Raw genomic sequence first — 10419 nt, 5'->3', positions numbered from 1 at the left:
ACCCGGCAGGAATTCAGGGAAACAACCTGAGCCCAGGAGTGGGTGAGGGGTTAATGCCAGGATGCCTGAGGTTAGAGCCTAGGAGGGACAAGTGTCAGCAGGGCCAGGAAACCCCGAAGTCAGTAAGCCAGGAGGAGTGGTTGTCAGAAGGGCTTGATAACTTGAAGGTCTTGCTTACCCAGGAGCTGGGCCAGGGTCCACAGATGGGCCAAAGATAAGGGGGCAAAGCCAGACACTGGGGGTCCAAGGGGTCCATAGCCCAGGAGGGGTGAGGACTAAGATTGGGAGCCTGTAGCCCAGGAAGGGCATGTGTTGGTATAGCATCTGTGAAGCATGGGAGTGTGTATTGGGGAAGATGGAGTCCATACAATTAGCCCTTAAGGCAATGACTATGAACTCTTGTGGTCGGGAGTGGGACCATGCTTTGGAAGTCCTGGGGCAGCTTCCCTTTTCTTCAAAGATAATAATGTCAAGACACAGCAGGAAAGTGAAGGGGAGATTGTCCAAGGAGAGTTGCAAGTTGGCAAGGGCTCAGCAGCCACCAATGGGCATTGCAACCACCCCTGGGATGAGCACTTGCTACAGTCTGACATAAACATGTATTTCTAACAACGAGGCCCCTGGCAAATAATGTTGTGAATGGGATCAGAGGAATGTTGTGCCCTGTCTCAGACACTGTACATCCTGCCATGACAGATATGCATGACTAGACATGTGATTTTTTGGAATGGGACATAAAATTCCTTTGATCCAAACTGTACCACTGTGGAGCTGTCCCCTGTCTGCTCCTATGGATTGGGCACGCGGTGGTTCTGTCCCACTCAGCTGAGTGTTGGGATCAGGCACGGAGTTGCCATAGAACCCAGAGTTGTCCAGTGCCAGTGTTGATAATCATTACTATAGCCCTGGGTCCAGTTCTTGACCCAAGGCTGGTGCCAACTATCAGGTGATTGGCCCTGCCTTGGCTAGTTCCAGACCTGGGGCTGGGTGGTGGGGGCTGAATTATCACCTGACTAACGGTGAGTCTGCACCCTGCCAGGGCAGCCCCAGCCAGGTTCAAGACCTGATTGTCAAAATCAGGATGATGGGGTATGCCACACATTCAATTTACAGTGCCATACAAACCAGTTACAGAGTCTTTCTGCTTATTTTCATATTTTATCTCATGATACCATACATAATGCTTCCCTGCCTGCTCCTCCAGGAGAGACTGCGCGAGTAGCTAAAGTAATTCTCCAGGGGTGGGGAAGGCAGAGGAAGGGAGCAAAGGACGGAGCCCCAGGGAACAGTGTGCAGGAAAGAAGCCTAGAATGGGAGGTGGGAAGGATGCTTACATCCTAGTCCTCCAGGCCACGGGCTCCTACCTTGCTTCCTTTTTCCTGCACTTCTGTCCCTGCTGCCACCCAGCTTCCAGACCCCTTCTCCTGGATTGCAGATCTCCATCCTGCAGTCTCTGTACCTCTTTGTCTCTGCAACCTACTGTAGCACCCTCTGGCTAAAAAGCAAGTACCTGGATGAAGCCACAGTAACTTTGAAGTGCTCCTTCCAGGGAGTACTACATCTAGGCTATAGTTGCCAAATTAATCAGAATCTTGGCTATCTTGGTTCCTATCTACATATGAAAGAACATATTGATTCAGTTGCCGCACCCCTCTCCTCTTCCACCTAAAGCTTTTAAATACTTCTATGTTTTGTTGCTCTGATGAATAATTGTATTTTTATTAAGCTTGGAATATCTAAATATGTGACTGTAAAACTTCTGGCTTGCTTTTGCAGTCCAGGATGGATGAATGCTAAGCCAACATTTTATTTAGAGCCTATTAACTTAAAAAAAAAATGTTACAGGATAAAATAAAAGGGTGCCTGTATACATGTGGGAAGTCTACTTCAACACGCTGTAATTAAAGCATGTCGGAGCAGACTGGATTAATTGTCCATTAATTAGCACACTCCAGCAGCCTCAGTTCTTGTGTATTCAGCTTCCCTGTGCTTCACAATGGCGGTGGGGGTGCTTTAACTACAGCTCATTTGACAAGCTGTAGTTAAAGCGCTCCCCCTGCTGTTTTGAAGTGTGGGATACTTAACTCATGAGAGACTGCAGGTGTTGCAAATAGAGCTCCTGAGAGCCACTTTAATTAAAGTCCCCCCCACCCCTGGAGCATGTGTAAAGATGCCCAAACATGCCCTTCTCCTTGCCAAATTTGAACTGAAATGTCCTTGAGGCCTCTGCCTGCCAGTCCTCCCTCCTTTCCATCTAGGTCCAGTCAAAAGAATTCATTTTTCTTTTGCAAAAATTGCTCTTACCAACATTGATAGGTATCGCCAACAATTATCAGGGCCTGATAATTCATCTACCTGTGTGATGCTGGCTCTTAGGTGGTGACTTCACTGTTATAGTGAGTTCAAAATGCTCATGTGGATTCATTTTCTAATGTATGCCACTACAGTGATTACAGTTTTCGCAATGAAAATTTCAAAACCCTTAAAATCATTGTTTTGAACCTCAAAAACACATGGAAAATTTCTTGCCATGTTTTATGAACATTTTTATAAGTTTTTCAGTATGAAAAGCATTTAAAAATTGGTGTGATTTACTTATTATAATAGAAAATCTGTTGAGACTGTATGTCTGAGCCAGACTAATATATTGTACTGTAACATACATTATCCCACAGATTCATTGTGCAATGTAAGTATGTAAGTAAGGTTTGAGTGTATTTCATTACATTTAATTCAAGCTGATTCATTTTTCTGAGTAAGCATTTAGGATTGTTTTTATTAAGTGATATATTGAATATTTTTGTGAAAGCTGTTGCTTCAGTAAATGTATGTAGCATAAAGGGTGGCCTTAGTTCTTCATTTTAAGATTGCATAGTGGGAGATGGTTGAACTTCAAATAACTCAGATATTTTACTTTTACTTTTGACGTAACTGAATACATAATTGTTTTACAGAAAACCAAGATGTGGATGTTCACTGTGGCACCGTGCCTGATGCTAGGAACTGTGAAATCGGGAATCATTGGAAAAAGTAACGTGAACCCTGAACAATATATGAATATTGTAAGTTGTTTTCATTGCCAAATTAGCACTGCAGTGTATAAAATCATAGAAAAATAGGGCTGTAAGGAGTTGCAAAAAGTTGTCTCTGTCAAATGTCTTATCTAAGTCATTTCCTCCAAGTGATTCTTTATTCTGTTCTTACAATTTTCCAAGGATAGATATTCCACAGCTTCTTAAGGTAATTCTTAAGGTCATCCTTAACCACACTAATAATTTAAAAGTTATTCCTAATAATTTATATAATTTCTACTGTGGCAATTAAAGAACATAGCTGCTTGTCCTATTCCTGCCAGCCTCAGAGAATAGTCTCTCACCAATCTCTATAACACTATGTATCTATAGACTGTTATTAAGTACCTCCTCAATCTTACCTTCCCCAGATAATATGATCCCAGTCCTTCCCAATTTTTCTTAATGAAGCATGTTTCCTAGACTATGATATTTGTTGCTCTTCTGAAATACTGTGTGTTGTGAAAGAGCAAAGAATGAAACTTAAAGTTGAAAGCTTTAACAGCTTGTTACTGTGGGAGGTGGAGGAAAAATATTGCAAAATCTCCTGCTCATTTAGCAGAAACCAAAATCAGCCCGTCCAATATTTTTCACCCTGAGGATCACTCATTGATGGAAACATGGGCTTTCCTAGGGTTGTAGTGCCTTGGCGTGCTATCGTTTATAGTGAAGTATTGTTAACTAGTGTCAAATACAATGTGCTAACACTTAAAAGAATGTTTTCAGAACGTTCTCAGAATTCTGTTGTAAATGGACTCTGAGCGGTACATGAAAAATCCATTTTGCTGTTGATGCTGATGACTCAGTATTGGATTTCCCCAATGTTCATTATTTTGGATGCTTTAAGGATGTTCAGGAGAACTGCCTCTCACAATTGTACTGGGATTGAATATTTTGAGCACTCAAGTATATATTTAAAAGTCAGGAGCTAGAACTCAGACATACTTCCTTTCCAGTTTTTTGTTTCCTTTCAAAATAATTTAGTTCCATTTGTATCAAGACTTTTCATTTCCTCACCAATTACCATTGATTGTCCAAAGTAAATAGATATATCTGATCCATTTTGAAAATGTATTTCTGAATGTTTGTTCTTCCTTGATACTGTGCCTATGATAGTGTTTGGATAATGAAGGGAGAACATAGGCAAAGTCAAGAATTTTGAAAACACTGAGTTGCTTTTTAGTTTATCTGGTTTAAGCTGAACTTTTTATACTGAAAACTAAGGTGGAAATCTCACGAGCCTGAGTATTTCCTGGTTCTAGCTAGGAAAGAAGCATAGTAAAAGAAACTGAATTTTGGAATATTTGAAGTGATTCAAATTTCATTGACATTAGGACTTGCAAGATCATCGGGTCCAGCCCCCTGCCCAAGGGGCAGGAAGTCAGCTGCGGTCAGATCACCCCAGCAAGATAAGCATCCAAGTGTTTCTTAAAGGTATCCAGAGTAGTACAAATTCTAAATTTGTAAAGTGCTAGAGCTTATGCAAATCAAAGGTAAACGTATTGTCATTTAATGTTTTGTTGGTCTTTTTGCAGACTGAGATGATTAATTACAATGGATACCCCAGTGAGGAGTATGACGTTTTGACAGAGGATGGCTACTACCTTAGCCTGAACAGAATTCCTCATGGTAGAGAAAATCCTGGGAGCACAGATTGTTCCATTTTGCTTGGTACAAGACAAAATGTGAAATTATGTTGTGTGTCTCATTTTGCCAGTACCATAGTTGAGTGCTAAGGCAATTTTTGAAGTCTTTATTATTTCTGAAGCATGAAGGATGTCCAAAAAGTTCCTCATAAGTAACTATTCTTGCAAGTTTATGTATTGTAGGCCACAGTCTCCAACCTAGGACCTTAGCCTTCCCAGATCTCCCAACATTCCAGCTGCCCTTGCAGGTTGTCCAGGAGCCTCCATCTGGGTCTAGCCTTCAGAGGTGGCTGGCCAGGGTCAGCTGACATCTCACTCCCTACCATATAAACCCCTGACCCAGAACAGTAAGCATCTGGGCAACAGAGCTCAAGCCCCAGACTGCCTTACTATTTTTTGTGGCCTGTGCCTCTGCTTAATCTCCTGGCTAGCCAACCGAACTGACTCTGACTCTGACTCTGACTCTGACTCTGACTCTGAGCTCTGTCTGAATTTTTTACTTCCTAACTTAGCTTATTTCCTGACTCTGCTCTCTGATTTCTGGCCACTTAACCTGGCTTGCCTTTTGTTCTCTGACCCTCTGGATTTCTGACTTGACTTGTTCCTAGACTCAATTCTTGGACTGACTTGTTTGCTTTCTAGCATGGCCCATACCTGGATTCTGCTCACTCATCCCAATTCTGGTTGCTCCCTTGACTCTTAAGTGATGCTGACTACCCACAGTGTGGCATGACATGTATTTCCAAACTCCCTTCTGTCATTTGAGTCTTGAACTTAGAAAATGTGGTATTTGATTGTAAATTAAGGTCAGTTGTACTCTGCAGTGAATGAGGTGGCCACACCTTTTCCATTAAATTAATGATGGACTGGAAAATAGGAGTTGTGCCATATAAACCTAGCAGCTTAACTGAGTGCAAGGTGGGGAGCAGGGGCACGACAGTTAGCAGTCCTAGTTGGTGGGAGGCACAAAAATACATAACACTGTTTTGGCTGCTGATTGTGCTGCTGCAGTAAGCATAGCAGCAGCCGGTGTTGCTCCTTGTGTCCTAGTTTCCCTGGTGGCAAAGCTGCCCAGTTAGGCATCTGCATAAACTTACCAAAATCTAGGTCTACAATCAGCCTTTTCCCTTCTACAGAGCCTAGGAAAGAGGCCTAGTATTTGGTCAAATGAGAAGTTGCAGATAAGTTCTTTCAGCTATGATGCATAATAAGACCTTGGAGAAGTGTGGAGAAAAAAAATAATTGTGGAAACCTTGTTTTCTGATGGTGCCCCCTTACTGAGAGCATCTTTATATGTGCTATGGGGGTGGGATGCTTTTAATTAGAGCAGATCTCAATAGCTGTCCTAATTAAAGCACCCCAAGTATCTTATATTCAGTGCTCCACACTTCAAAATGGTGACAGGGGTGCTCTATCTAAAGGGGAAGGCACCCTGAGATCCCTTGCTTGCACTAATCAACCAGGGAACTCCTCAATTATTTTATATTGTATCTGTTTATTTATCTTCATATGTTAGATACTCTCTTAACCCAAATATATGAGCAAACACTCACCATATTCACCAACGAGACCTCAGTCAATCTGAACAATGCATTCTGCTCAAATTGATTTAAAATGTCTACTTAACTCACTGTGGACAACACATCACCTCTCCTCATGAATATTAGTATGTAGTTATTCACAATATTATAGAGTAGTCACTTACAAACTTCCTGAAGTCACAGAAACTTTTCATATAACTTGTGCCATACAATCTGTGCCTCTTCAGGCTATGTGAGCTCATGCCAACCAAAATGGCCTGGCAATGGTGACAGACCACTTCCCAGGCCACTCTACCATTAATCCCAGTCTCATTTGACATAATTGCCCACTCTGCTATTAACCCCCAGTCAGGCAGCCTGATGACCTACCGTTGAATCCCAGGATTCTGTGGAACCCAGTTTGAAAACTACTGTCGTAGAAAGTAAAATTTTCCTAGTGAATAATGCACAAATAATAGATGCAGAAACTAGGAAATAGAGACATTTTATGGAAGTATCATCCATTGATTAAGTTGTGTATAGATACTTCCTGGTTATGAGATTGTGTTGGGCAGTTTGCCTTAAATAACTTCAAATGACATCACAATTGTTAATGAAAAAGGTAATTATGAGAGAAAGAGACTGGGCAGAACCATGAACTGAGAGGAGTAAAATACTGTGGTCAGAGAAAAAGGTAGTGTTGAGGAAATATCACGGTCAATACATTTAGCAGTGTAGCAGGGTATGAGAGTTGAAATAACATGCATATGATGCTGTATTGGGGCGGGCAATTATTTCAGGTGGAGGGCCGCTTACTGAGTCTTGGCAAGCTGTCAAGGGCCGTATTTGTAACTCCACCCCTTGATAGGTACCCTGCTCCCTGGTCGCCATCTTGGGCCTGGAAGTCCCTCCCAACCCCTGACCTTTGCCAACAGAAATCACTCCCCTTGCTCCAAGAAGTACTTCTTTCAACAAGGGGTTTTGCCATCTGAGAACCAGAAAAATACCAAATTATATTTAAAAAAATCAAACATCTGCTACAACATTCATTAATTTGATTTTAAAAAATATATTTGTCTTGATTTATATGTGTTTGTGTAGTGTACATAGAGATGATTGCACAATAGCTTAAAATGAAGTCTTAACCTTTTATATTGTGTTGGGGTGGGTATAGGTTTGTGGGGGCTGTGGGTGTATGGGTATGGGGCATGTGGGGATTGGATAGGTGTGGGTGTGGGGTGAGGAAACATGTGGGTGTGTGTGTGAATATGTGGAGTATGGATGGGTATAGGGTTTGTGGGGGGAAGGTGGCTGGGGTGTGTGAGGGGAAGTGGATGCATGTGTGGTGAGGTATGCATGTGGGACTCTTTCTCTCATTCCACGGACACAGATGCATACACTGTCTTTCCCTCCCTCATTGCACGGAGGAACACACACACCCACTCACTCCTAGCCCTGGGGTTCCCATGATGGAGCAAGGGACCACATGGTGCTGGAGGTCGTGGGTGGTCAGGGAAAGCTGTGGCAGGCATAGGTTTCTGGTTTGGGGAGGTGGGACAGGACCAGACTGGACCGGCCTTGTTGCTGGCTCCTGCCAGCTTCCCCTGGGTCCTACTGTCCCTGGCTCCTGTCATCTTTGACAGGCAGCCAGGAGCAGATTAATATTTATTTTCTAAATTTTTAGGGGCCCCATGGGCCAGAGAGAATGGCCTGGCAAGTCAGATCCAGCCTGCAGGCCATATTTTGCTACATAAATAACATTTATGAACATCAGAAAGGATAAAAAACAAGCTGATACAGATTATGCTGTAGATGAAAACAGCAACACCAATTCAGCTGGGAGAAGGGAAAGCACCTTGGCTTTGTGGTCCTTTTTAATGTCACACTGCCAGAAATGAGTTAATTTTATTTTGTGGCATTTCAGAGAGGAACAGCACAAAAATTGTCAGGGAAGGATCAACTTATGTAACTTGTATATGTTTACCCATATCCATAATTTTGGGTATGGTTTGACAAAATGTACTGTCTGCTCATTTCTCTCCCTCCCAGCAATTATCCTTCTGTCTGTCTGAACTTTTTTTGACTACTTTAAGCCACAGGTTGGTACATTTTCACTTGGAATTAGATGGCATCAATTTATTAACTTATAAGAGGAAGTGTAACTTCCTAACATATCCAGTATTTCTTATTCAGGTCCCAAGCCTGTCATGTTGCTTCAGCATGGCTTGACTTTAGATGGTAGCAACTGGATTGCCAATCTGCCCAATAACAGCCTGGGCTTCATGGTAGCAGATGCTGGATATGATGTTTGGCTAGGAAACAGCAGAGGGAACTGCTGGTCTAGAAGGCATTAAAGTCTTTCTATTGATCAAGAATAATTCTGGGATTTCAGGTAAATCAAATAGTAAAGAAGCTACTGAGCTGGCAGTTCCCTGGTTTCACAAGTCTGTTATGCATAAACATAAGGCCATTGTATAAATAGCCAACTCTTTCTGCTTCATGCAAGCTAGTGATCCTACATATCAGTTAAGATTAGGCTTTTTCACAGGTATGAAAAGCTTAACTTCCCCAAGTGCCATTCTTATGCAGACTCCACAAAGTTTGCACACTAGGTGGCTGCAATAGAGGAAGAGTTGCCTGAGCAGGGACAAGATGTAGAGGAGTTATCAATTCTAAGAACCCTTCCCTAACCTGCAACAACTGCAGTTTTTATAGTATGAGCAAGGATCCAGGTCCTGAATTCACTTCAGTTTGCAGTGTCAGGACAAGGCTAACCTGACTCTTGGTCATGACGAGGGCCCTACTGGGTTGCCTCTCAGCCACTGATTTGCCTACTGAGAGGGTTGCCTCTCAGTGCCTCTCAGCCACTGATTGATAGAGGGACCCCGCTTCTGGCTCACTCCTGATCAGCAGGGAAAAGAGAACTGCAGCTTTTAACTTGGCACTGCTTTTGTCTTTCTGCCAATCAGCAGCAAGCAGCAGGACTGCTGGGGCCCCTCAACCAATCAGCAGTGGGGCGATACCTGAAATTAAATGAAGTTCCCAGTTTTCAGATGAACTGAAGAATTAATTATTCACAAACAGTTACTCTTGAGTTGTGTTTAAGGTGTCTGTTTTGGCTTTGACTTTTTGTTAGGAGAAAATGATTTACCAAAGGAAATATCAAAATATCCCCACCCTTATTCCTGGTCTGTCTGCAACTCCCCAGTGGCCCATTGGGACAGCCCTTCTCAATTTCATTCCTTCATTGCCAGAAGAAATTGAAAGGGCAAGAGCTTTCCAGAGCATCTGCCACTTTGTTTCTTTCAACAGACAAATAGGTTTGGGAGCAAAACATTTGAGGAAAATTCCCAGTCAGATAGGTTCACAATCACTGGGAGTGTGCACCTTAAGAGCCCTATGAGATGCAAGAGAAAGACAAATGCTTGTAGCATTTTATTATAACAGATCTTTCTGACTTAAAATTCATCTCCCGTACCTAAAACTACCAGACCAGATTTATTAAATATACCCTTTTACTACCCTGGATATCAAGGACTGGAATGAAATATTTGATCGTTGTGTCCAATTCCCTTACATTGCAGGCAGGCAGCTTCATTATGAGTCCCAAAGGATCCATAAGAACATATACTTCAGCCCTTTCCACAAACCCCTAGCCACAGAGCTCTCATTTAGTGCTGTTATAGAATAGTTAATATCCTTAGACTGCCATCTTTACTATGTAATATGGTATAAATCCAGGTTTCATTGGGGCTATATCTAAACAGTTGATGTTTTTGTTGCCTTTTGGGGAAAAATTTGTAGGCCACACAGCCATTAGAGGCTAGTATGCCTGGATTACTTTATTCTTCTTATTCCATTCTTATTTTTTGTTTCTAAATTATTTTTAAGTCAACTTATAGGTTTTTTGAAGAAAACTAGTTATATTCCTTTTAATTGGTTGTGAAAATAATATTCCAGAAATGTTTTAGTGCAAGGGTTTTCCACCTTTTTAAAGGAGTCTACCCCTTCTTGTGGCAGCAGCCGTACGTGGAGCGAGGGGGGTGGGGGTGGTGGCCAGATGCAGAGCGGGCAGCGGGGCGGGGATTGCAAGCCATGGCATGGGGTGGTGGATTCATAGATGCTAGGGTTGGTAGGGAACCTCAACGGATCATCGAGTCTGACCTCCTGCCTAGTCAGGAA

At 42.5% G+C, this 10419-nt stretch overlaps 1 pseudogene; it reads left to right on the top strand.

The window, feature by feature from the left end:
- The window catches only part of LOC102376471, a 24791-nt pseudogene that overhangs the window by 177 nt on the left and 14195 nt on the right, over positions 1-10419 (top strand).

Source organism: Alligator sinensis, unplaced genomic scaffold, assembly GCF_000455745.1.
Source record: "Alligator sinensis unplaced genomic scaffold, ASM45574v1 scaffold557_1, whole genome shotgun sequence".
Lineage (NCBI taxonomy): Eukaryota > Metazoa > Chordata > Crocodylia > Alligatoridae > Alligator > Alligator sinensis.
The sequence above is the reverse complement of the archived record's forward strand: the minus strand, read 5'-3'. Positions and strand labels throughout refer to the sequence as shown.